Source organism: Neofelis nebulosa, chromosome 6, assembly GCF_028018385.1.
Source record: "Neofelis nebulosa isolate mNeoNeb1 chromosome 6, mNeoNeb1.pri, whole genome shotgun sequence".
NCBI lineage: Eukaryota > Metazoa > Chordata > Mammalia > Carnivora > Felidae > Neofelis > Neofelis nebulosa.
The window spans coordinates 130645176-130672970 of NC_080787.1; the positions used below are offsets into that span (position 1 = coordinate 130645176).

The 27795-nt window shown below is 35.4% G+C and overlaps 2 long non-coding RNA genes across 2 annotated transcripts in view; one reads left to right on the plus strand and one right to left on the minus strand.

Moving 5' to 3' along the window:
- Positions 1-27795, minus strand: part of LOC131514965 (uncharacterized) — a 305085-nt gene that overhangs the window by 260913 nt on the left and 16377 nt on the right. The window lies entirely within an intron of this gene.
- The window catches only part of LOC131514964 (uncharacterized), a 125428-nt gene that overhangs the window by 65588 nt on the left and 32045 nt on the right, over positions 1-27795 (plus strand). Inside the window, exons 3-4 of the long non-coding RNA XR_009263364.1 lie at positions 9071-9154; positions 13387-13537. This is a non-coding gene — a long non-coding RNA (uncharacterized LOC131514964). The remainder of the gene's footprint in view (positions 1-9070; positions 9155-13386; positions 13538-27795) is intronic.

The following is a 27795-nucleotide window of genomic DNA, read 5'->3' on the forward strand; positions in this document are numbered from 1 at the left end:
ACTTTCAAGCTGAAATTTGTCTGCCTCTGGCCCTTTAAGTCCTGGCCAAAACAAAACAAAACAAAACAACAACAAAAATCAAACAAACAAAAAAACATTTATCTGTAAATCACAGACAAGCAGATCATAAAACCAAGCCACACAAAGGAGCAGAAATTCTAGGTTACTTCCTTGCCGAGTTTATTTTTTCCTTGCCTCTGTCTTCCTTCAGTTTAAACCTCCTCATCTGACTCGCCTATACCTCACAAAGTAGAGTAATGTTATCCATTGCTTTCTGTTTGTCTTTTGGTTTCTCCTTATGTAACTAACTAGTGGAAAAGGATGGCCTAAGAATGGAGCTCTTACCTTCTACCCACCTCCCATAGGATTGACGCCCAGGCCTATTATTATTGGAGGTTTGTACTTTTTCCACGGACAGTTCCTGTTGACATATTCTCTGACATATGTACTGATTCTTTGGGGTATTTCTTGTAGATATCTGGACAGACAGATAAAACATTTTAATTGCCAAATCTCTCATATATGTACCCCTTAAAGTTTGAGAAAACACCCTTCAGGTTTTTTTTTTTTTTAACTAGTTTCTATATCGGTGCTAACTTCCATTTTGATACTTGCCAAAGAAAATTTTCTAAAAAAATTATGATTTATCCAGTTGTAGACAGATCATGCTGAATTGGGTATCAATCCCTGCATGCAATATAGAATATATCTCCCCTTCAGAACCTCTGTGCCCCTAGGAATATATTTTTGATACATTTTGTTTCACATTTCTCATTTTAGCTCACAAATTAGCCATTATAGTAAGAGTACCCTCTTGGAGCAGAGAGAACTGAGTTATGAGAATGTTATCTCAATAACCATGAATGATTACAACTACTGAATATGAAGGTCCTCTCCCCTGAACCCCCTGTAGGAATATGTAGCTTGCATGTACAACCAGGATAGCAGATAATGAAAAGCACATCATTTCCCAGAGATAAATGTCATATGTTCACAGGTCTGGATTGCAACAGTATTGTACCACCTGCTTCTGAGGGCACATGTTCAAAACAAAACAGCTAAAAGGATCCACACACTAGTTTCTTCCTGGAGCCACTTTAAGGCCATCTGCTTCCTGAAAAATGATGCTTCCTTGTCAGCACCAGAGCTCTTATTGTCAGTTGACAGAGGCTCTCTGGAGTTGAGCCTATGCCAAAGTCTCAGGGAAAGGTAGCTCTTTGCTGGACTGATGGGTGCTAACTCTCTACCAGGCTACCTTCCACAGCAATCCAGCCTTCCTTATTTTTTTTAACATTTATTTTTGAGAGACAGACCATAAATGGGGGACAGGCAGAGAGAGAGAGAGGGACATACAGAATCCAAAGCAGGCTCCAGGCTCTGAGCTGTCAGCACAGAGCCCTATGTGGGGTTGGACCCCATGAATCGTGTGATCATGATCTGAGCTAAAGTCGGACACTTAACTGACTGAGCCACCCAGGCGCCCCTGCCTTCCTCATTTTTTACTTAAGTTCCTCACATATGCAGACATCAGGAAAATTATTTCCTCAGTATCTGGTTTCTTTGCCCCTTCTATCTCCTAGAGGCCAATCCTTCTCCCATCTTCCTAACATTTTCTGATCAGCCATTTCCAACCAGATCCCCCAAATCAGATTCAAATTAAGTCCTGTTTTCTCTAATGAAATTTTCAAAATATGAAGAAAATCATTGAAATTGTCAGTAGGTCAAGCTGAAGAGTTCACTTCTCATTAATTGGATTCTGGTATTTGGCTGAGGTAGCTACAGCTCAGTGATTGAAAATCAAGTTTTATTTTAAATATGCTTTTTATTTAATGTTGCAGAATTGCATCTTCAATGACAGAGAGATGTTTATAGAGAAAAAGAACCATGTCTAATGGGTATTGAAATGTAATTTCACAGACATTCTTGGAATAGTTCCTCTAATAATATTACTTTGCACTTAACTAATTTATTTGCTTAATGGAAAGTTAGTAAGAAAACTAAAAATCAGAGAAATAAAAATTATCCAGGCTATTTTCATACCTAAAACATCAACAAAAATTAAATGCACACAGACATACAAAAACTGGTTTGCATCTTTTGACCAAAATAGATTTTCATCAGCATAATTGCCACACACAGAAAATCAGGACAGTTATTTGACAGATTATTTTGAAAGGTGGGTCAGCATCACACTTCCTGTGGGGACTTGTTTTATTATGTCAGGGATTGCAGGAGGGACTAAACCAGAAAAGACTACTTCCAACTATAAATAGGTCATATATTCACATATATAACTTTTTTCTCACAATTGGGAACTTAAGCAAATATTTTGGCATTGTTTTCAGCACCAGGAAAAATATTCAAGCAGAAGCAGAGGGAAAGGAATAGCATCTAGAATTCCAATTCTAACATGGAAAATGACCCAAAGACTTTCTATGAGTATTTAAGTAAAATCTTTCAATATTGCCTACTAGGTGGGTAGAGTTACTGCCTTCCTTGCAGCCCAAGAAATTACTAGGATAATACCTGAACCTGAAGAATAGAACATTCCTTTCTTTTCTTGTTTAGTGACATCAGTTAAATACACAAGAACACTAAAACAATGATACTCTTGACAAATTAGTAAGAGAAGTATAGCTATTTTCATATATGTTAAATGGTTAAATGCATTATATGAAACAGATAGCCAAGGGATGATAATCCAGGGCACTTGTTCATATGAGTTCAATGAACATGTTGTGTTTTAAGTCAGGTCTTGTTCCCAAGTGGCCAGGATACTACATTAAACATGTATGTTTTGCTCTACACAATAGTCATAGAGGGGGTGAGTTTATTTTCATAATTCCAGATTCTATAAACATCCATCTTCAGTCTCCACTTGCATAGAAACAGATTTGGGAGAATTTCTTGGTTCTCCAGTTTCTCTTTTTGCTTACATAACTTTTTTTTCCCCTCAGTATTGCTAATAGGAGGTTATAGAATTTCATCTTGAATATTGTTATTAACTACTTCACAAGGTAATATGTTTCATTAAAGGAAAATGTAAACAAGTTTTGCATAACATTGAGCTAAAATCTACTTACCGTATCTATCTCCTGTAACATTTACCACCTATTACTTGAGTTCTTTTAAGTTTCTATGTAAGCCTGACACTCTAAGATCAACATCCTTTACAAATTATCTCTTTAGCACAGAGAATAAAGGTTCTGTTGTTTACATTAGCCCAGATATTGCATGTTCTCAAGTGTACCCTAAGCCTGTATTTGCTCTTTTTAAACTCATCACACTGTTAATGAGTATTGAATTTGTCTACTAAAATCTCTAGGCCCTTTATAAATCAGTTTCTTCTATATAGGTCTTCCTTATGCCACACTTAAAAATTCCTTATTGATTAGGCATATGATACTTTTCAATTATGGTTTTGATGAAGAATTCACATAGAGTCTCATTTTTTTTAACGTTTTATTTATTTTTGAGACAGGGAGAGACAGAGCATGAACAGGGGAGGGTCAGAGAGAGGGAGACACAGAATCCGAAACAGGCTCCAGGCTCTGAGCTGTCAGCACAGAGCCCGACGCGGGGCTCGAACTCACGGACCGTGAGATCATGACCTGAGCCGAAGTTGGATGCTTAACTGACTGAGCCACCCAGGCGCCCCTAGAGTCTCATTTTTAATATGTCTTATTCTAACCATTTGTCAAAGTTTTGTCTCTCTTACCAATTTGATGATCATTCTTTATATGTCTTCCTTCAAAAGGAAGAATGGACATTAACTCAGTTAATCTAGAAGTTTCGATCAACTGACCAAGCATCAATCAAATTATACTATAATATAACCTAGATTTCAGTCTGCACAGAGACCTGGTTTATTAAAGTGAGAAGGAATTTAGAGAGCATTTAACCAAACATCACCTTGTAAGTTTACATGAAGAGTCTCAGAAATGAAATGGCTTTTCTTAACATGGTTAGGCATTTGCTCATAGCAAGCTATATCATAATATTTGTAGTACCCTGTGTTTTAGGAGGAAATTGCCCATATCCTTATACCAGATTCATGAGCTATGAAAATTGATCATGGCTGGTTATTAAATTATCTTAATTTATCTAATTTATTGACAATAGGCCTAATAAGAGTTCTATTGTTATCATACTCTCCTGAAAAAATAAAAGAGTGATGCAAATACCTTACTTCCCCCTGCTTAATTACCATAATGTTTTTTTTTAAATGCATCATTTCCAGATATGCAGTGTTAGAAGAGAGTGCAAGAATATCAGTTAAATATATTTCTCACTTAGTACTTGGAAATAAATAAATGAACTCTGGGGTCTGTCCCAATCTCAGAACATTCTGACCTCTGAAACAGCTTTATCACAATATTGGCTACTGGCTTAGTTGTTGGAATAATTGTTTTGTTAAAGTTGAGAGAAGAAGCAAAGAAAAGTTCATGATTTATTGATCTGTTGTTCTGGCTGGCTTGAAATAAGTGAATTGGTATCAATTCTCCATGCGTATATTGATTATTATATAAAAGGACCTGTAAGAGGGTCAGCTGAATACTGTTGAAAGTGGCTAAAAATGTTTCCTGAGAAACCTTATGAGATTTTCATGGGGTCAATTTTATTTGAGCATTACATTCTTGTTTTTGTTATTTTCAAAGAAAAGAGAAAGCTAATTTAAGTCAGGTACAACTCTTCTTACTTGTGAATCCAAGGGGATCAATGAATCTAATGGGCTGATGGTAAAGCTCCAAATTGAAAACTACAACGGCTAATTCAAGTTTCATAGCTGGTTTCTAATTCTCATAAATTCTTAAAGTTAATTAAATTAAATTTTTAATGAATGTTGTTCCACTAAAGAAAAATTGGAAACGGCATGCTGATGTTTCCTTCATCTGTATCTTTTTTTTTCGCATTGCTTGAAATGAAAGTCTTGCAAGCATTGTGAGTATACACAAGGGGATATATAGAGCAATCATTATCTAATTTTATAAATGCTTAAAACATGGTAGTTATGTTCAGAAAACATCCCAAAATAGAATAGAAATAAATAGAATTCAGATTTTCATTTCCATTTTAACTTTGTCTTTAAAACCTGATACATTTACAAATTTTAAAAAGCATAAAAATATATGAAGTGTAATAAAGTTCTCAGAAGATCATACATATAATGAATATGTCCAAATACGGACTAGTAGAGTTCGGTACTATTCTCTCAAACATAATAGAATTATTACTGTCCATGATGTGATTTTCTTTTGGTAAAATTTCAAATAACAAAGTATAATTTTCCCAAATCTAGCTCATAATTATTTTCCTCTAGAAAATCCTATATATTTTAACACAGTTTAGAAACTATATGTGTCTATATATAAAATATACTTTTGTTCTAGATTCACATAATACAAATCATCTCCTCACCCCATCTTGCATGAATGACTGGCAAGACCAAAGGTCTTGTGCTGTTGGGAATTTTTTATTCATTTTTCTTACAGTAGTCCTAAACATTACTACTGGGCATCTAATATCCTAGGAACCAGGAATCCTCTAATAAAATGTATGTTGTAACCTCTCAAAGATTTTTACAAACAAACTATCCACATGAGCTTCTAAAATACCCACTTGGTGTGTACTTCCATTCTTCATGAAACTATTGATCATATTTTATGCTATAGATTAGATAGTACTTACTACATAAAAGTGAGCAAACAGAGGTAGTCACTGCCATAGTATAATTATGAGAACTAAAAACTAGACCTAGAGTAGAGCTCATGGAGAGTAAGTTTTCAGCTTGAGACTCAACAACTGCAGAATGTAATGTATTCATGGTAAGCAAAAAAGCACAGTAAATGAATTACTTCATAGCAATTTGACAGAAAGCAATTCTTCCAATCATTAATGTATTGGAGGGTCAAATTTCCAAGAAATACTATAAGAGCATTTTCCCAGTGTGGCCTTTTATTTTCAGTCATTAATTCACACAAAAATATTTCTATAGCAATGTATACTTTTGTGGTCATCCAATTGTCATTTTATTTGGAGAAAGAAAACTTGTGGGTCTTTATTGTAGGTGTTGTTCATGTCACAGGGTCAAGGATTTTATAAATGGTAGGATGTATTTTATTCCCCTAATGTTTCCTTTTTCACCTATGTTTGTTTTCTTATCGTGTTGGTTTACAAACATCTAAGCACATGCTCGAGGATCATCTGTCAAGACTATTTTACAAGGAATTCCTGAATTTAACTGTAAATTGACTACAACGCCAGTAATATTTCAACTAAAATCATGCGTTTTTCCTTTCAGTGTTGTTGGTAATTATTTACAAGTACTTGCTTATTTTACCCATTGGAAAACTGAGGAGCCTGCCCATGTCTAATTTATTGAATATTTGTATTTCCTAAAATCTGGAGTTCCTTGTAATAGTATGCTATACATGCTCAATAACTAGGTCTTGCTGCAGTCACTAATCTCTGAAACTTAAATCTGAAGTAGATTTGACAGGCTCTATCCGTGTCTACCTGTTAGGAGAATAACAAGCTGGGTCTGGCAAATTGTGCAGGGAAGGGAGTAACAAATTAAACTTCAAGTTCAATGATTGCCATCATATATATAAAATCACCAATTTCTCCTTTTCTGTAATTTTCCCACCAGGTGTGTGATTACCATGTCACTGAACTATTCAATTAATCATTTTTAATGAATGGACTGGTTAATTTGAGAAAGCATCTAATTCAAAATCTCTTTAAAAAAAAAATTTCCCCATAGAATCCTACGCTTGCTGGAACTGATTACATCATCAGAGAAATTTAGACTGAACTAAACGCAGCCTGTGTCTCTGATGTCAGACCGCTAAATGAGATACAGAAAGGCAAATTAGAGGAACTAAGAGTCCTAATGGAATGGCCACCGGATCTTTTCTCCTTTTCTTTGCTAATTCCTCTTTCTTTTTCCTATATTCCCATTCACTCCTTTCTATTCCCTTCTGCTGTTGCTTCAGAAGAGTTGAGAGATAAGCCTCTTCCGTACCATAGTCCTAGAAAACAGGAAAACTAAGATGCACTACTGTGAATGCCTACCCTTGTTGCTTCATCAGATACACAACATGGGAGGATCATGATAAGCATGTAGCAGAGGAAGGGAGTCACTGTGTGTGCGGGTGACCATTTGCCTGTCCTTAAAGCATTTCAGCAACATGTGAGTAGAAACTGGGCTACTTTATTTACTAAGTATTGTAAAAATCCTTTTTTATTCTCATAAGATTCAAGCATCTGAGGAAGTAAACAACTATTTATTGAACTATTAAGGTTAAAACTATTCTCTTCCTCAAAAAACATTAAAGAGGAAAACCCACCAAGTGCTTAAAAAGTATTGAAAGGAGCCTAAGGAGGGTAGTGAAAGAAAGTTGGTTGTATTTTTTTCTGTTTGCTTTTGCGTCTGTTAAAATGTCCACATGAGGCAACGTCAGTGTCTTTCCTAATGTGGAAAGGGTGATCGGGCCCTTCTTATTTAGCAATTTGTACCTCCTGCCTGTGACTCCTGGAATTTTGCTCATTCGAAGTATAAGTAAAAAATCTAAAGTACCTCCTGAAAAAACTTGCCTTCCAAATGTAGTTCTTCCATACAGTATGTGCAGAACACATGCATTTGAGGAACTGAAGGATAAATTGTCTGACAAACATCTTATAATCTCATTTTTAATGAAGAAGCAAAAAAAAGCAATCTTTGAAAAACAGAACAATATAATTTTAATTCATATTGCCTTAATGGCTAAAGACCAGAGGCAAAATAAGCCAAACAGGAAGAGAAAATAGTACACATGGGTAATATGACTTGGATAATGGTACTAAGGAACCATAACTTTTGACTTTAATAACTTTAATATGATTCAATTTTCAATTTTACCCTTATAATGACTCACATTCCTAATTATCACGTTCTTCTGCATATCGCATTCCTTGTTCTTGGGATGTTGCTAGCACTATTTCTTAGTTAGCACATTTATTTTATTTTTGTCTCTTAAAAACATTCAAACATTTCAGGATAATAACTTTCCAGCTGTATTTTACATTCGTTGCTCAAGAAATTATGTTTTTATGAAGAATGCTAAAACTCCCAAACATTTTGTATCTTAGAAGTGTTTAGAGAATTGTATTTTTCACTTTTATTCATATGCATTTACAATTTATTTTAAATGGCCAACATAATCAAAGTGAATTCAACATATTGAAAAATCTATCTCCCATTCTTAGTCTCAGTTTTCCTAAAATTTGTACACTGTATGTAAAGAAAGATGAACTTTGGTTATTTGTGCCATATGAAGTAACCATATGTATGATTTCAAGCCAGAAATAGGGGTGCCTGGGTGGCTCAGTTGGTTAAGCATCAGACTTCGGCCTCAGGTCATGATATTGTGGTTCACGGGTTCGAGCCCTGTGTCAGGCTCTGTTCTGACAGCTCAGAGCCTGGATCCTGCTTCAGATTCTGTGTCTCCCTCTCTCTCTGCCCTTCCTCCATTCATGCTCTGTCTCTCTTCATTTTTCAAAGATGAATAAATGTTAAAAAAATTAAAAAAAAGAAGCCAAAAATAATCATCTAATCTCTTTTAAGATGTATCTCTGGAATGTATTAAATAATGCCTCTGGAACTGATTTTCCTTCTTAAAAAAATCATTCAGTCAGAAGTGTTAAAGTATGTCTTTCTTTAAATATCAGAAATACCTATTACATAACAGGACACCATTTATGAAGATCAAAGTACGGTTGCTCTGGATGAATCAGAAGGCTGTATTTCACGATGAAATTTTCTAGTTTTCTCTGTAGCAGATTGTGAAGATCAAAAACTAACCCAAGGATACACAAAACATCTTTGTAAAATCAGAGTCAGTTGTCAAACTTTTTTTTTTAATTGGATTTTCTTGGTTTATAAACTGAGAAAAGGAGCACTGCTGTCCCCTCCTGCCTTTCAGTCTACTCCCAATGCACCCAATTGATCCTAGGTTTCCACAACACTGTGTATCTCTCTCTGATTACTCTCACGATATCTCAGATTTTATTCTTTGTTACTTCTCTCCAGCTAGGTTGGCCCTTCCCTAAATTCAGAGACAGGAGCCACCATGGTTTTTGAATTCCCATTTGCTCGTACCATGTTGGAAACACAGTAAGTACTTAGGAAATGTTTGCTAAATGAATGACTTGATGATGAACTATAACTGAGTAAATATGAAAAGGAAATATTAAATGAAATATATATGGATCTGCAGAATAATTGGTACATAAGAATGTTCAGTAATGTTCATTTGCTACTAATAATTCATTTGTGTACAATCAAATCATTTTGGCATGTGCCTCTGTAGCCACAATAAAAAGGCTTCCTTTCACGGGTGTAAATAAATCCCTTCCCCTGTAATTTGGATTTTCCATCTTCCTATGTTTGCACAAAATTATTTGTTACAGAGTATTTTACCCTTCTCCATTTTCAACCCTTCCTCCACTGAATATTTCCCTTCAAAAAAAAAGACTCAAGTTTGTCTAAAATTTAGACACACACACACACACACACACAGAAACACATTCTTTTACATTCATTATCGCTTCATTTCTCATCATTCACAGACAAACACATAATAGCATTGGCTACTATTTCATATCCACTAAGCCTTTCACTTATTCTTCAACCCACTGCCTCTGACTTGCCCGATATCACTATAATGCATCACTTTTGCCTAGATGAAAATAATATGAATAATTACAAAAATGATCCAGATAATGAAAATAAAAATAGCATGTTACTGAGCACTTCTCATGTACCAAGCATTATTTTAAGTACCTGTAGTTGAAGCCACATCTTTTACTCTAAGACTCACGGTAACTCTGAGATAAGAACCACAACTAACTCCCTTTCATGAATGAATACACTGAAACACATAGAGCTTAAACAGATCACATAATAATTAGTGTGGAAGTCAGGACTTAAATTCAATTAGTGGGCTCCAAAGCCCATGCTTTTAACCACTAGAGTATAGTGACGGTCACCAAAGGGTAGAAAAGATCTATGTGACTTCTTTCCAGGTCTAACATTTTGATTGAATATTTCCCCCTACAAAAAAATATTCTACTTCCTAAATTTTGATGAAATTGTATTCTATCCTGATCTTTTCTCCCTTTGATTATTGCTTTTAAGCTTTTTCTTGCTGGTTGTTATATGCTGGTGTTTCTCAAAATTGTTTCTCAGGTTTTCTTTTCTTCTTATTCCACACACTTTTTTTTTTCTAGCAGATCTTATTCCTTTCAGTGGCCTCAATTACCATCTGCATTTGGATGACTTGATAATCTATAGCTTCTATTCATTTCTATTTACACAACTAAAGACATGTATCTAACAGCCTTGGAAGGTTTCTACTTTGATATTTCATGGTCTTCAAATTCTAAATGTCCAAAGCTGAGTAATAGACACAAAATTACAGTGACCATAATTAAAATGCCTTATATTACAGAGAAACTATTTGGATAATTTCAGAAAAGAATTGTAATTTGTACAAAAATCAAATGAAAATTATAGAGATATGAAATGGAGAGCTAGCTTCATATTTGCTACTGGATTGCAGAGGAAGCCGAGTGATAACCATGGTGCTATCAGGTGATCGGTCAGCCTGATATACCCATCATTAACTGCATGCTATCTGACTTAAAGCCAAAAGTTGGGGATGCACAGAAGGTATTATCAAGTGGAAATAATATGCAAGAGACTAGGCTCAGGCATGTTGGAAGGTATAAGCAAATTCAGAGAGTAAATTGCATTTCCCTGTCCCTTATTCCTGCTACAGTGCCTTCTCTCCCTCCAGCACTATCTATGCCTTCATAGTCTTCACAATTAGTTGACTGAAGAATTAAAAATTGAGCCTGTTTAAAAGATGTGTCATCCACAATTGAATGGCTGCCACAATAAATGCTACTCGGGGGTGATTCTGAAGCAAAGTGATAAAGGAAAATCTTCCCAATGGGCAAAATTCTGAGTAGTACAACTTGTTTTCCACTTTCACTGGCTACTTTGTTCAGAAGTACAAATGTGTTCTGACTCACAGGCTGTTACTAACAGTTTGGCTGAACAACAGGGCCTTGGAAGGAATAGGTTGGAAAACTGGAAGCCTGGGGGAGAGGTATGAGGATAGATCTTTCAGAATTGGCACAGAATTTGAAGATATTTATGTCTCAGATGAATAGCCACCGAAGGACATACACTGCAGGGAAGGTTCTCAACAATCAAATAGACACAACAACACTTTTGGATGTTAGTCAGCTTCTTTCTCAGGCCTCCATAGTACTTGATCAATGGGGCTGTAACAAAATATTTAGTGCCAGGAATATAGGCTCAGGAATAGGTTCAAAGAAAAGTTCTTTTTCTATACCAAAACTGACTATGCTTGTCCCAATGCTGAGTGCCTAATACACCAACAGAGAACCCAATGCCAAGCCCAAGATATGACACCATTCCCCAGACATACCAACCAGACACTTGGGGGCAGATTTATTAATTGGTCTTCTTTGTCAAAAAGGGAGCCGGGATGCCTCCTCATTGGGATATGCACTCCTTTTGGATATAGATTTGCCTTACCTCCCAATAATGCTTCTGCCAGCACTGTCAGTGGACTCATGAGATACCTTATTCATACCATCATTATATGCCACATAACATTTGTTCCTATTAAGGAATTCATTTCACGGAAACAGAAGTGAAGCGATTGACTCATGCTCATAATATCCACTTATCTCACATCAATGAGAAATGATTGTCTAAAACATGAAATGGCTTTCTAAAGTTTCAGTTACAGGGCCAGTTGGAAGACAATGACCAACCGTTGCCATCTCCCTTGTTGCCAGAACACATTGGTTTGAGAATCGAGGAGTGGGAGGGACTTTTCTCAGTATTGTATATAGTAATCCACTTGTGGAATTTTTGCTTCTTGTCTCAACAACCTCAAGCTCTGCTAGTGTAGATTCTTTTTTCCTAATGGAAGAATGTTACTCCCCAGCTACACAACACTGGTTTCACTCAATTAGAGGACGAGACTTCCACTGCACCATTTTGTGACACATTTTGTGACTCTTTAAGATACTGGCCCAACACATAGAGAAAGGGATTACCAGGGGTGATCTTTACACTGTAATGCATGTCAAAGGGTACAGTTTTCAGTTACAAGATATAAAGTCTGAGGATCTAATGTAAAACAGGGGAACTGTAGTTAATAATACTGTACCGCATACTTGAAATTTGTTGGGAGTACACCTATAGTATGCTTACCACAAAAAAAAAAAAAAAAAAAAAAAAAAGAATTAACCATGTGAGGTAATGGATATGTTACTTAAATTGATAATTTTAGTTATTTCACAATGTGTATGAATATCAAATCATTATGTTGCACACTGAAATACGTATAATTTTTATTTAACGATTATTCCTCAATGAAGCTGGGGGAAAAGGGTGTTATTTTTTGAGTTTGGCCCATTGGCTATATTATAAAATCAATTTTCAGTTTTACAATGGGGGCAAAAATAAATATACATGGGACCCATGGGAGTATCTGTGGGTAACTTTTAGTACTTTTATGTCTAATAGTAAAGATATAATAAGCAAAATGGTAGGATCTTGAGGACTCATTTATTTCAAAATGACTGGGTCACACATCTACTAAAATCTTTACCAGCTGAGGCTTTTTTTTTTTTTTCTGTGAGTAAGGGAGTATGGAAAGGTTGTAAAACAAAGAAGTCATAAGTATTAACAATGATTATGAACATTTACTGAAATATGGACTATAGTTACTTTATAGTTTCTCTTTGCTTATTATATATATAGTTTATATATTATATTATATATATAGTTTATAAATATATATGTAAAATTATTAGTGCATTTTAATTCTATTTTCTCTTTCATTTTTCCTCTTTTTTTATATACAATATATTGATGGTTAATTTTAGAACAGTCTTCAGATAATAAAATATTTAATGCAACTATGACTGAATTTGATTAATGATTAATACAGCCAGTGATTCCTATTGGAATTGTGATTCTCATTTTGGTGAGAGAGAGAAGACTTCACACTTGTTTACAGGATACTACTTTATTAGATAGAGTCATTAAATTATTTATTTGCTGTGTGGAAATTCACATTATATGAAGGGTGTATTTGGAAAGCCAAAAGAGTTGTTTACTCACATTATCAAAAATGCCCCTCATAATTCATTCTTCTCCTTTCTTTGTGGTACTAGAGCTGGACCTCATAGAGATTTTCTCCTTTGCCAAATCTCTTAAGACAAGATCCTTGAAAAACACTAAAACCAGAGAAGTCAGAACGTGCTCCCTTCCTTATTTGGTGTGTTGGTTTTCAACAGGACAGCCAACGCGTAGCATTTCGGAAGTCTAGTAGCACTCACTTCAGCTCTTCACATGGACAAGTTGTGGCTGGCCAAAATCTAGGATGGTTCTCCATCACTCAGCATTCAAGGTTTTCCCACTACCATGTGGAATTATTTATGACATCTAGTAAGTTTTTTTTTTTTAACCACTGGAAATCTGCATGTTCTTATGAAAGCCATGCCCTTACTGAAAATATCTGAATCTCTGCACTGACAAGGACCTTGTCTTAAGTTCTTAGTTCCTTTCTGTTCACTCTTCTAGAGGTAATAACTGCTTTCTGCTTTTGCCACTTCAAAACCACATGATACTTTTATTTAACTCTTCTAGGAGTTAACAGATGTTTATATTAAATTCTTCCTGCTTCAATTACTAGTATACCTTTTTATTTCCTAACTGCATCCCAACTCATAAAAATCCTAAAGGATTTTCTGGAATTTCTTGTGTGAATCCAACTTGATTATTATTATAGTGTATTATTTTTTAATGCTTTGATGAGTTACTTTGTTAATTTATTTACACTATTGCATTAAATTAACCAATATTTTTTCTTTGCTGTCTTTATCTAATATTAATATCAATATTCTGTTTATCTCATAAGATTACTTGAAAAGTTTTATTTTTCTTCCATTCCCTGGAGGATTTTAGGTGAAATTATAACTGATTTCTTCAGTGTTTGAAAAATAGCCCCTAAAATTTTTCTGAGACCAATGATTTATTTCTTTAAAAAGCTTAATAACTGATTGAAAATTTTAAGTGATTATTGAATTATCTGGTTTTGGAATTCTTCTTGAATACATTTTGGTCAATTGAATTTTTCCTGGTAATTTAATTATTAGTTCTTCTTACCAATAAGAATTTCTGGGGCAACTGTGTGGCTCAGTCAGTTAAGTATGGGACTCTTGATTTTAGCTTAGGTCATATCCCATGGTTTGTAGGGTTATGTCCCATATCAGGCTGTCTGCTGACAGTGCAGAGGCTGCTTGAGAATTTCTCCCTCCTTCACCCTCTGCCCCTCCCCTGCTTATGCTCTCTCTCTCTCAATAAATAAGTAAATAAATAATTTTTTTTAATTGTGTTTAAAAGGAGATACCCTATTGGTTTTGAACTGGATATCCATATAAACTTTTTAAAGAGAGGAGTGATAGAGGAACATGGAAGATGGCGGCGTAGGAGACACTGGGCTCACCTCGTCCTGCTGATCACTTAGATTCCACCCACATCTGCTTAAATAACCCAGAAAACTGCCAGAAGACTAGCAGAATGGACTCCCTGGAGCCAAGCATAGACAAGATGCCCACGGAAGAGGGTAGGAAGGGTGGAGAGGTGGTGCGCACATGGACTGGCAGGAGGGAGTTGGGTGGTGGAGGGGCAGCCCACCCAGCAAGGCAGAGCCCCTAAAGTCTGGCTTGCAAAAGTGGGGGGGATGGACTCCGTGAGTTCTGACGGCCAGCGGGACTTATTATCTGGAATTTTATAAGTCAACAGCTCTGCTCAGAGAGCAGGAGGGTGAGAGGACATCTGGAGCAAGAGGTGTTGAGCCCTGGGAGACAGAGCTCAGCTCTGTGGGGAACAAAGGCACAGGCAAGCTCCATTTCCTTCTCCCATCCCCCAGGAAATCCCAAAGGGAACCAGTTCCCATCACCGAACTTGCTTGCACTGCTCAAATACTCAATGCTGAGCTTCTGTGGATCCATCCCTCCAACGCATCTGCCTCCCTCCCGGTGCCAAAGGGCCCCTGCCACAGGGGACCACTAAACGCAAAGCGAGCTGAGCCTGCCCCTCCCGCCCCTGTGCACCTTGCTGATCCACCCCGGCTAATATGCCAGATCCCATCAAAGCAGCACCACAAGCCTGGCAGTGTGCAAGTAGCCCAGACAGGGGTCACACCACTCCACAGTGAGTCCTTCCCCTGAGAGAGGGGAAGATAAGGTACACACCAGTCTGACTGTGGCCCCAGTGGTGGGCTGGGGACAGACATCAGTTCTGACTGCAGCCACGCCCACCAACACAAGTTACTCCAGACAGCACAGGGGAAGTGCCCTGCAGTTTGGCCCACCCCAGGGACTACCCAAAATGATGAAACAGAAGAACTCTCCTCAAAAGAAACTCCAGGAAATAGCGACAGCTAACAAACTGATCAAAAACGATTTAAGCACTATAACAGAACAAGAATTTTGAATAATAGTCATAAAATTAATCACTCAGCTTGAAAAAAGTATACAGGACAGCAGAGAATCTATTGTTACAGAGATCAAGGGAGTAAGAAATAGTCATGAAGAGCTAAACAATGCTATAAATGAGGTGCAAAATAAAATGGAGGCAGTCATAGCACAGATTGAAGAGGCAGAGGGGACAATAGGTGAATTAGAAGATAAAATTATAGGGGCACCTAGGTGGCTTAGTTGATTGAAAATCCGACTTCAGCTCAGGTCATGATCTCATGGTTTGGGGTTCAAGCCCCTCATCAGGCTCTGTGCTGACAGCTCAGAGACCGGAGCCTGCTTCAGATTCTGTGTCTCTCTCTCTGCCCCTCCCCACTCATGCTCATGCTTGTCTCTGTGTCTCAAAAATAAGTAAACATTGAAAAAAATTTAAAAAAAGAAGATAAAATTATGGAAAAGAGGAAGCTGAGAAAAAGAGAGATAAAAAAAAATCTAGGAGTATGAGGGGAGAATTAGAGAACTAAGTGATGTAATGAAACAGAACAATATCCATATAATAGGAATTCCAGAAGAGGAAGAGAAAAGAGAAAGGGGCTGAAGGTGTACTTGAACAAATCATAGCTGAGAACTTCCCTGATCTGGGGAAGGAAAAAGGCATTGAAATCCGAGAGGCACAGAGAACTCCCTTCAGATGTACCTTGAATCAATCTTCTGCATGACATATCATAGTGAAACTGGCAAAATACAAGGATAAAGAGAAAATTATGAAAGCAGCTAGGGATAAACAGGCTCTAACTTATAAAGGGAGACCCATACAACTAGTGGCAGACCTATCTCCTGAAACTTTGTAGGCCAGAAAGAAATGGCAGGAGATCTTCAATGTGATGAACAGAAAAAATATGCAGTTGAGAATCCTTTATCCAGCAGGTTTGTCATTCAGAATAGAAGGAGAGACAAAGGTTTTCCCAAACAAACAAAAACTAAAGGAATTCATCCCATAAACCAGCCCTACAAGAGATCCTAAGGGGGATTCTGTGAGTGAAATGTTGCAAGGATCACAAAGTACCAGAGACATCACTACAAGCATGAAACCTACCGACGTCACAATGACTCTAAACCCATATCTTTCAATAATAACACTGAATGTAAATGGACTAAATGCTCCAACCAAAAGACACAGGGTATCAGAATGGATAAAAAACCAAGATCCATCTATTTGCTGTCTACAAGAGACTCATTTTAGACCTGAGGACACCTTCAGATTTAAAGTGAGGGGATGGAGAACTATCTATCATGCTACTGGAAGTCAAAAGAAAGCTGAAGTAGCCATACTTACATCACACAAACTAGACTTTAAATTAAAGCTTGTAACAACAGATGAAGAAGGGCATTATATAATAATCACAGGGTCTATCCATCAGGAAGAGCTAACAATTATAAATGTCGATGCACCGCATACGGGAGCCCCCAAATATATAAAATAATTACTCACAAACATAAGTAACCTTATTGAGAAGAATGTGGTAATTGCAGGGGACTTTAACACTCCACTCACAGCAATGGATAGATCATCTAGACACAGGATCAATAAAGAAACAAGGGCCCTGAATGATACATTGGATCAGATGGACTTGACAGATATATTTAGAACTCTGCATCCCAAAGCAACAGAATATACTTTCTTCTTGAGTGCACATGGAATATTCTCCAAGATAGATCACATACTGGGTCATGAAACAGCCCTTCATGAGTATACAAGAATTGAGATCATGCCATGCACACTTTCAGACCACAATGCTATGAAGCTTGAAATCAACCACAGGAAAAAGTCTGGAAAACCTCCAAAAGCATGGAGGTTAAAGAACACCCTACTAAAGAATGAGTGGGTCAACCAGGCAATTAGAGAAGAAATTTAAAAATATATGGAAACAAACGAAAATGAAAATACAACAATCCAGACGCTTTGGGATGCAGCGAAGGCAGTCCTGAGAAGAAAATACATTGCAATCCAGGCCTATCTCAAGAAACAAGAAAAATCCCAAATACAAAATCTAACAGCACACCTACAGGAAATAGAAGCAGAGCAGCAAAGGCAGCCTAAATCCAGCAGAAGAAGAGAAATAATAAAGATCAGAGCAGAAATAAACAATATAGAATCTAAAAAAACTATAGAGCAGATCAATGAAACCAAGAGATGTTATTTTTTTTTAATAAACAAAATTGATAAACCTCTAGGTAGGCTTTTTAAAAAGAAAAGGGAGAGGACCCAAATAGATAAAATCATGAATGAAAATGGAATTATTACAATCAATCCCTCAGAAATATAAGCAATTATCAGGGAATACTATGAAAAATTATATGTCCAACAATCTGGACAACCTGGAAGAAATGGACAAATTCTTAAGCACCCACACACTTCCAAAACTCAAACAGGAAGAAATAGTAAATTTTAACAGATCCATAACCAGTGAAAAAATTGAATCAGTTATCAAAAATCTCCCAGCAAATAAGAGTCCAGGACCAGATTGCTTCCCTGGGGAATTCTACCAGACATTTAAAGCAGAGGTAATACCTATCCTTCTCAAGCTTTTCCAAAAAATTGAAAGGGAAGGAAAACTTTCAGACTCATTCTATTACTTTGATTCCCAAATTACTTTGATTTGGGAATTTAATTTGAATCAAATTACTTTGATTCCCAAACCAGACAGAGACCCAGCAAAAAAAAAGAGAACTACAGGCCAATATCCATGACGAATATGGAAGCAAAAATTCTCAATAAGATACTAGCTAATTGAGTTCAACAGCCTATAAAAAGAATTATTCACCATGATCAAGTGGGATTCATTCCTGGGCTGCAGGGCTGGTTCAATATTCGCAAATCAATCAATGTGATACATCATATTAATAAAAGAAAAGATAAGAACCATATGATCCTGTCAATCGATGCAGAAAAAGCATTTGACAAAATTCAGCATGCTTTCTTAATAAAAACCCTCAAGAAAGTTGGGAGAGAAGGAACATACTTAAACATTATAAAAGCCATTTATGAAAAGCCCACAGCTAATATCATCCTCAATGGGGAAAAAAATGAGAGCTTTCCCCCTGAGATCAGGAACACGACAGGGATGTCCACTCTCACTGCTCTTCTTTAACATAGTGTTGGAAGTTCTAGCATCAGGAATCCAACAACAAAAGGAAATCAAAGGCATCCAAATTGGCAAAGATTAAATCAAGTTTTCATTTTTTGCAGATGACATGATATTATACATGGAAAACCCGATAGACTCCACCAAAAGTCTGCTAGAACTGATAAATGAATTCAGCAAAGTCACAGGATACAAAATCAAAGTATTGAAATCATTTGCATTCTTATACTTAATAATGAAGCAACAGAAAGACAAATAAAGAAACTGATCCCATTCACAATTGCACCAATAATCATAAAATACCTAGGAATAGACCTAATCAAAGATGTAAAAGGTCTGTATGCTGAAAACTATAGAAAGCTTATGAAAGAAATTGAAGAAGATATAAAGAAATGGAAAAACATTCCGTGCTCATGGATTGGAAGAATAAATATTGTTAAAATGTCAATACTACCCAAAGCTATCTACACATTCAATGCAATCCCAATCCAAATTGCACCAGCATTCTTCTCGAAGCTAGAACAAGCAATCCTAAAATTTGTATGGAACCACAAAAGACCTTGAATAGCCAAAGTAATTTTGAAGAAGAAAACCAAAGCGGGAGGCATCACAATCCCAGACTTTAGCCTCTACTACAAAGATGTAATCATCAAGACAGTATAGTATTGGCACAAAAAAGACACATAGACCGATGGAATAGAAAACCCAGAATTGGACCCACAAATGTATGGCCATCTAATCTTTGACAGAGCAGGAAAGAACATCCAATGGAAAAAAGACAGTCTCTTTAGCAAATTGTGCTGGGAGAACTGGACAGCAACATGCAGAAGGTTGAAACTAGACCACTTTCTTACACCATTCACAAAAAAAATAAACTTAAAATGGATAAAGGACCTGAATGTGAGACAGGAAGCCATCAAAACCCTAGAGGAGAAAGCAGGAAAAAATCTCTGACCTCAGCCGCAGGAATTTCTTACTTGACATATCCCCAAAGGCAAAGGAATTAAAAGCAAAAATGAACTATTGGGACCTCATGAAGATAATAAGCTTCTGCACTGCAAAGGAAACAATCAACAAAACTAAAAGGCAACCAACGTAATGGGAAAAGATATTTACAAATGACATATTGGACAAGGGGCTACTATCCAAAATCTATAAAGAATTCACCAAACTCCACACCCAAAAAACAAATAATCCAGTGAAGAAATGGGCAGAAAACATGAATAGACATTTCTCTAAAGAAGACATCCAGATGGCCAACAGGCACATGAAAAGATGCTCAATGTCACTCCTCATCAGGGAAATACAAATCAAAACCACACTGAGATACCACCTCATGCCAGTCAGAGTGGCCAAAATGAAAAAATCAGGAGACTATAGATGCTGGCGAGGATGTGGAGAAACGGAACCCTCTTGCACTGTTGGTGGGAATGCAAACTGGTGCAGCTGCTCTGGAAAATAGTGTGGAGGTTCCACAAAAAATTAAAAATAGACCTACCCTATGACCCAGCAGTAGCACTGCTAAGAACTTACCCAAGGGAGACAGAAGTGCTGATGCATAGGGGCACTTGTACCCCAATGTTTATAGCAGCACTTTCAACAACAGCCAAATTATGAAAAGAAACCAAATGTCCATCAACTGATGAATGGATAAAGAAATTGTGGTTTATATACACAATGGAGTACTACGTGACAATGAGAAAGAATGAAATATGGCCCTTTGTAGCAACATGGATGGAACTGGAGAGTGTTATGCTAAGTAAAATAAGTCATACAGAGAAAGACAGATATCATATGTTTTCACTCTTATGTGGATCCTGAGAAACTTAACAGAAGACTATGGGGGAGGGGAAGGAAAAAAAAATGGTTAGAGAGGGAGGGAGCCAAAACAGAAGAGACTCTTAAAAACTGAGAACAAACTGAGGGTTGATCGGGGTGGGAGGGAGGAGAGGTTGGGTGATGGGTATTGAGGAGGACACCTGTTGGGATGAGCACTGGGTGCTGTATGGAAACCAATTTGACAATAAATTTCATATTAAAAAAATAAATAAATAAATAACAAAAAGAGAGGAGTGATAGAGCTAACCCTTATCTGTAAAATTTGAAATTATATTGTTTTTCCCATGTATAAAACCATTTCTTCCTAAAAAATTAATTACTACATTGTATTTCAACATTCTATTATATTTATTCTCTGTAGCTTTTTAAATTTATACATCTTTTTCTACTCCTAGTAATACTTCTGTCTTTGTTCTTTTATTAATTGCTCTAGAGTTTTCTAAAACAAGAACATTTTTATTCAGTGAATAAAAATATTCTGTCGGTAGATCACAAAATTTTGAGAACATATTTGAATAATATTTTTAAAAGATATTTATTCCCTAGGAATTAGTATTTCTGGAGAATCATGAAAAATATCTCACTTCAAATTATAAACAAGTAACTTTGTAACTAAGTTTATCAGATACAAAGTGAAGAGAAAAACTAGGAAGGGAAAATTTAGTCAGCCATATTAGATCATTTAGACCACCTATATTCATTCTATTTGTATTTAGTTAAATTAGCAGGATAATGACAAGGTATGAATTTACTTGTGCATTTTATTATATTATTGACATTCATTTTTATTGCTGTGTATGATTATAATTTCACTATCCAAAATTTTAAAATGTCTTAAAAATCTTATTACTTCTTGTTATGATTATAAAATGTTTTTTTCAAATTTCTGTTTAAATTTCAAATATGGTAAATATTAAAAAATATCACTCATATGAACAAAAAGCTTTTTGGGATCTTTGATAATTTTTTTCTTTATGTTGTACGTTTTATTTTGTGACTTATTCATTTCATAACTGAAAGCCTTTATTTTCCTCTCTACTTCACCCATTTTGCCAAACTTCCCACCATCTCACCTCTGGCAACCATTTGCTGTTCTCTGTATTTTGTTTGTTTATTCATCTTTTTTAGATTCCACTTATGAGTGAATTATACAGTATTGGTCTTTCTCAGTCTTACATATTACACTTAGCATAACATCCTTTAGGTTTGTCCATGTTGTTGCAAATGGCACAATCTCATCCTTTTTTATGGTTGCATCATATTCCTCTGTGTGTGTGTGTGTGTGTGTGTGTGTGTGTGTGTGTGTGTGTGTGAGTGTGTACCACATCTTCTTTATTCATCTATTGATGGACATTTAGGTTGCTTCCATATCTTGACTACTGTAAATCATGCTGCAATAAATATAGGGGTACACAGAGTTTTGACTATATTGGTTTTTACTAAAGAATAATTTTTGCCTTTGTTAATCATTACTATTATATGCTTTTCACTTTGTTATGTTATTATTCCCCTTACCTTTAATGCCCTAATTTGAATTATTCTAAATTCTTAATGTTGTTGCTTAACTCAGTAATTCTGAGATTTTCTTAATTTTAGCGAATATATATATATACACATATATATATACATATATATACACATATACATATATATACATATATATAGGGAAATTATATATATATATATATATATATATATATATATATATATACACAATAGGCTCAAATAATATATTTGAGGCTCAAATATATAGGCTCAAATAATATATTCTATATATTGCAAAATTACTTGACACTGTTGATGATAGTTTTATGGATTATTATATTACCAGTTTTCATAAAGGTTCTCTGGGTGCTCTTTGATTTTGTATATTCTCTAATTGGTGAATGTCATTAGTTTAGTATTGTTAGTTTTGCTGTTAAAATTTATTATTTATGATTATTTTCATGAATTTCATCTATTTATGAATTTAAATATATATTATCTAAAAGCAGTCACTAAATTGTTATATTTGGCCACATTTCCTTGATTTCTGGCAAATTTTTGCCTTTAGTATTGTAAAGTTATACCACTAGCTACATTCAACTTTCAGACTGTTATACTCACTTGTGAATTAAAACTTTAATCATTATATAGTGATACTTTATATCTTTAGTCATCATAGTTTTATTTTGTGGTTTATACTCTGATACTGACTACAACAGTATCTTTTACTTAGGGTTTGCTTGATATATATCTTTCTAATCTTTGAAATTAAATTTCCACACCTTAACTTGCTAGGTTTGTCTCTTGAAAATAGTATATCCATAGGTTAATATTTATATCAATTTGAATGTCATGATTTTTAAAAGAGTTTATTTCATTTTAATATACTCTGATTACTGATATATCTCATGTATATCTATATTTTAGCAGCCATTCCCAGTCTTTTTTTACCTTGGAGAAAACTTTGAAAAAGTTTCCAAATCTCAGGGAACTCCTACTTAAAAATTATTATACCTACACTGTATAGTATATTAAACATGATTAATAAATTATGGGTATAATAATCCAATAATAGTTATCAATTCTTTTTTAATAGAGTGATATTTCCTGTGGATTTGCTTTTATATTCATACTTCTCTTGTATAGGTTTTCCACCCTACTACTCAAGTAAGTTAATAATATAGACACCTGACACTACAGTTTTTCTTCCTTTAAAAAAAAAAAATTAACTCCCTATTTATTTTTTTAGCCCAATCCAGGCTGACCTAAGAGATTTGTCATAAATTTCTACTATTTAGAAATCTATTAAGGTTATGCACTGTAATATATACAAAACAGTTTTCCTTTTTAACTTTCCCTTCTTAATACTCAAAATAAATAGCAAATATTGAGCTTAGTGTATCTTTCTTGACATTAATATCTCTTTTTCCTTTTTAAATATTGTATAACTCATAAAGCAAATACTTATCTATTTCCTTTTTTCCCAAATTTTTATTTAAATTTTAGCTAGTTAACAGTGCAATATATGTTTCAGGAGTAGAATTTAGTGACTCATCACTTACATATAACACCTACTTCTCATCACACCAAGTGCCTTCTTCAATACCCATCACCCATTTAGCCCATTCCCCCCATCCACCTCCCCTCCATCAACCCTCAGTTTGTTCTCTGTCATTAAGAGTCTCTTATGGTTTGCATAAAACAAATATTTAAATAATCATTCTAATTTGATATTATTTGATAGAATTACAACATGAAACGAGTTGAAATGGTTGAATGATAAAACTACTGAAACCATAAATCAAAGCCAGTTGATTAAAATTATAACCTAAGATATAATACAAGAGTTTGAAAAGCAATATTCTAAGTGACATGATCAGACTCAATGTATGAGTTATAAAACTATTATGCACATATGTTCCATGATTTTTCACGTAATTATAACATACACATAAAAGTTATTTTGAAATCAGATATAAAGAATAAAATTTATGAAGTATGAAATGTGAGCCTTTTTTTTGCTGCACATTTACTCAATGCCGGGTCAAACTTACAATAAACACACATGATTTTCATTTTTTTAAGTTTATTTTAAGAGAGAGAAAGAGAACACAGGAGGGTCAGAGAGGGGGGAAAGAGAGAATCCCAAACAATCTCTGGGCCCACCAGCACAGAGCCTGGTGTGAGGCTCAAACCCACAAACAATGAAATCATGACCTGAGCCGAAACCAAGAGCCAGACACTTAAATAAAAAGTATACCCTGTAAAAAAGTATATCCAGGCCCCCTTCACATGATTTTCATTTTTAATTGAAGTGGAACAAATTCTGTTCTTAATCTGAAGGACTGTTAAACAAGCAGAATTCTGCATATAGAAATAAGAAGTTAAAAACTGCATCAAAATGATCAGTGCTTTCTTCTGGTTGGAGGGTATTCTTTTACAGAAATACATAACATGCCCAGAGGCAGATTAATAACTCAAATTTTGAAAATATGATCAGACTGCAGTTCACAAAATATGTCTTGTTCTTTTAAAGTCGAGTTCTCAGGCTGTACAGAAGTGACAGGGAAAAGGTCTATCATTATGTTATATATTTGAGTTGAGAGGGAAGAAAAACACTGTTCAATGTTCTGAAGTTCTCCAGATGTTTTTCAATAAGCTTTGGGCCTTGCTCATATAATTCCTCACTCCAAACCCAAGCAGCAGCGGAAATATTTCAAGATTTCCTTTGGTAAAATGATTTTTAAATAAAAATAATTTCTCTAATTTCAAATACAAAAAGAAAAAAAAACTTGTCATCTGAAGTAAAAAATATATACTCAGGACTTAAAATGGATCACATGATGAAAAACTGTCTGCCAATTAGATTGTTTTCTGCAGCCTTTTTTCATCTTCAAAGCACTCAGCCAAGTTTGGCCTACAATTTTCTTGAAAGTGGTCCTATAATTTCCCTTTCATATCATACATCCTGTTGGGAACTCTTTCTCCATTATACCACTGGATTTCTTTGTGTAGCAGAAGTGTGTGTTTAAGCCTGTTGCCTATAGGATTTTACACAGTTTTTTAAACAGATTCTTGGGTTAGTCTCTTGGTTTCATAAAATTGACCATTATATGTGGCATCATTCTAAACTTATCATTTCCTTTCCATGAGTTGTTTTTTTTGTTTTTTGTATTTTTTTTCATTTTTGTTTTTTTTTTTTTTTTAAACAGAAACTTTCTGTGAACAAAGCATTGTATTATGATGATGCTGGGACTCTGGTTTTATAAGAGAAGTGAAATCAAGCAGCCAATAGTTGATGGGGAACCTTGGTGAATGTTCCAATGCAATTCCTCCAAGACAGAATTTCTGTTAAAGGTATGAAGTTGGAACTTTAAATAAAAGTAGTCCTTTATTTGTGTCAGGCCACTGTTTGCACAGGAAAAGGTACTATGAATTTCATCATCATTTAAACATGTTACGAATACCACAGAATGGCATTTATTGGTGAAATCTCTAGACACCAACTTGGAATGTGAAGCGTTTGTTTTCAGCTTATTAGACAAAACCTTTCCAGTATTCTGGGACATATGATCAACACACTGACGATCATACTCCCTGAGAGTGACACCTTTTCAAATTTTCATTCAGCATCTTGTCTTAGCAATTTCCTCACTACAATTTTACAAGCTGGCATTATTATTAGGTTTTTCCAACTGTGTGACTTATCCTTTTCTGGGCAATATTCTCTGGTATTACATAACTTGGTTCATTTTTACAGGATATACTTTTTATGAAAAACTTTATTTTTAGATTCTAAACCCATATAAAATAATCAGTTCCAGCATTTGTCAAATGACTGTGATTTATAAATGAGTGTCTTTAATTTTTTCCTGGAAATATTGTTGCCTTTTGAATTGCCACAGATTTCACAAAGAAACATGCCAGTTTGGATATCAGTCCATGTAACCCACTGATATAAAGCTTTCATTATAAGGACATTTTGTGATTCTTTTTCCACACTGGTGCATGATTTAGAAGTTTGCCATTCTTCATGGCCAACCTTATCAGCAGTGTCCATGGGTCCAGCCTTGAATCCTCTTTATTTCATATCTCATCTTCACAGATCATCACACTGAACCATCAGACACAAGTATAAAACACAAGAGCCATTAAAATGCAAAATAAAAAGCATGATATAGAACTACCTGAGAATGTTAAGGGAGCAAAAAGCCTAATAAAACCTACTTCTAACCTATAATCCAAGTTTTCTTAACATTCTTCAGGAGAGAATTTGAATTTGTTTCTACCAAATGTTGAGGTTTTTAAAAAAATTTTTTTTATGTTTTATTTATTTTTGAGACAGAGAGACAGAGCATGAATGAGGGAAGGGCAGAGAGAGAGAGACATACAGAATCTGAAGCAGGCTCCAGGCCCTGAGCTGTCAGCACAGAGCCCGATGTGACGTTCGAACCCACAAACTGTGAGATCATTACCTGAGCTGAAGTTGGACACTTAACCAACTGAGCCACCCAGGCACCCCCAAATGTTGAGTTTTTTAGCTACCTAAGGCCACTTTGAATTCTCCTCCTATAATTTGTTTTCTTGACACATAGATGGTATTCTAGTTAATTCTGTTACATATAACATATTATATTTTCTAAAGATGGCCACAAGTTCATAATGCAACTTCTTGTGCTAACTAGCTGATGAATTTGATTATTTCATTTTGTTCCCTGTGCCCAAATCCAAAAATGAGAAAGGCAAATTTTCTTGTGTCACTTCTGAAAAGCAGTGTTTTCTATTTCTCCGTTGTTCTTTAAGAACTGATCTTTATGAAGATGTCTTCTTTTTAAAAATGTATTTATATTTTTGAGACAGAGAGAGAGAGAGCAGTGGAGGGGCAGAGAGAGAGAGGGGGAAGGAATCCTAAGCAGGCTCTACACTCAGTGCAGAGCCCAATGCAGGGCTCCATTCTGTGAACTGTGAGATCATGACCGGAGCTGAAATTAAGAGTCAGAGGCTTAACCCGCTGAGCCACGCAGGTGCCCTGAAGATGCTTTTTGTTTGTTTTTTGTTTTTTTTCCTTCTTGTCAATTGGTCATAATCTCTATTCTACGTAGTCTTCAAAAAGGAAGATGTGGATCATCTTCCCACAAAAGCAGAGCTAAAACAAGGTCTTATTTCCGTTTTAGAAGTTTCAAAGTATTTTTGATATCTATGGATTTCTTCCTCTCTCATTATTTCTGTGATACATTAAGAGCTTGGCTTTTGTGTGCTTTATGTTCAGCATTTCTGTTATTTCAGTTCATAGGAATCTCTTTCTTGCATCTACAGATGTAAAGTCGCAATGCTCTTTCTACAAAGCAAACAAATGAAACAAACTAAAATTAGTCCTGCTTCCGTGATTGAAACTGTTCTGTTGACCACATTGCTCTGAAATTACAAATTCCTTTCCTTACATGGCAAAATCTGCTATGATCTGGACCCTGCTCATCTCTCTTGTCTAATTATTTTCTCCTCCCCCTTCACTACTACTCATTCTGTTCCCGCTTTCCAGGCCTTCAACGTGTGGCTCTCACTGCTTTTCTCTTTTCTTCAGTTCTTAATGTACTTACTCCTAAATATCCTCCAAGTGTTTGCTAGGCATAATTTTGATCTAGTAGCCCCCTTTCATCCTCCTTCACCCCCATTCTGCCCACTTGCCCTTCTATAAATGTCCTCCCTTAGAGAATACAGCCAAACTGCATCATATTAACCTTGTTAGTTAAAT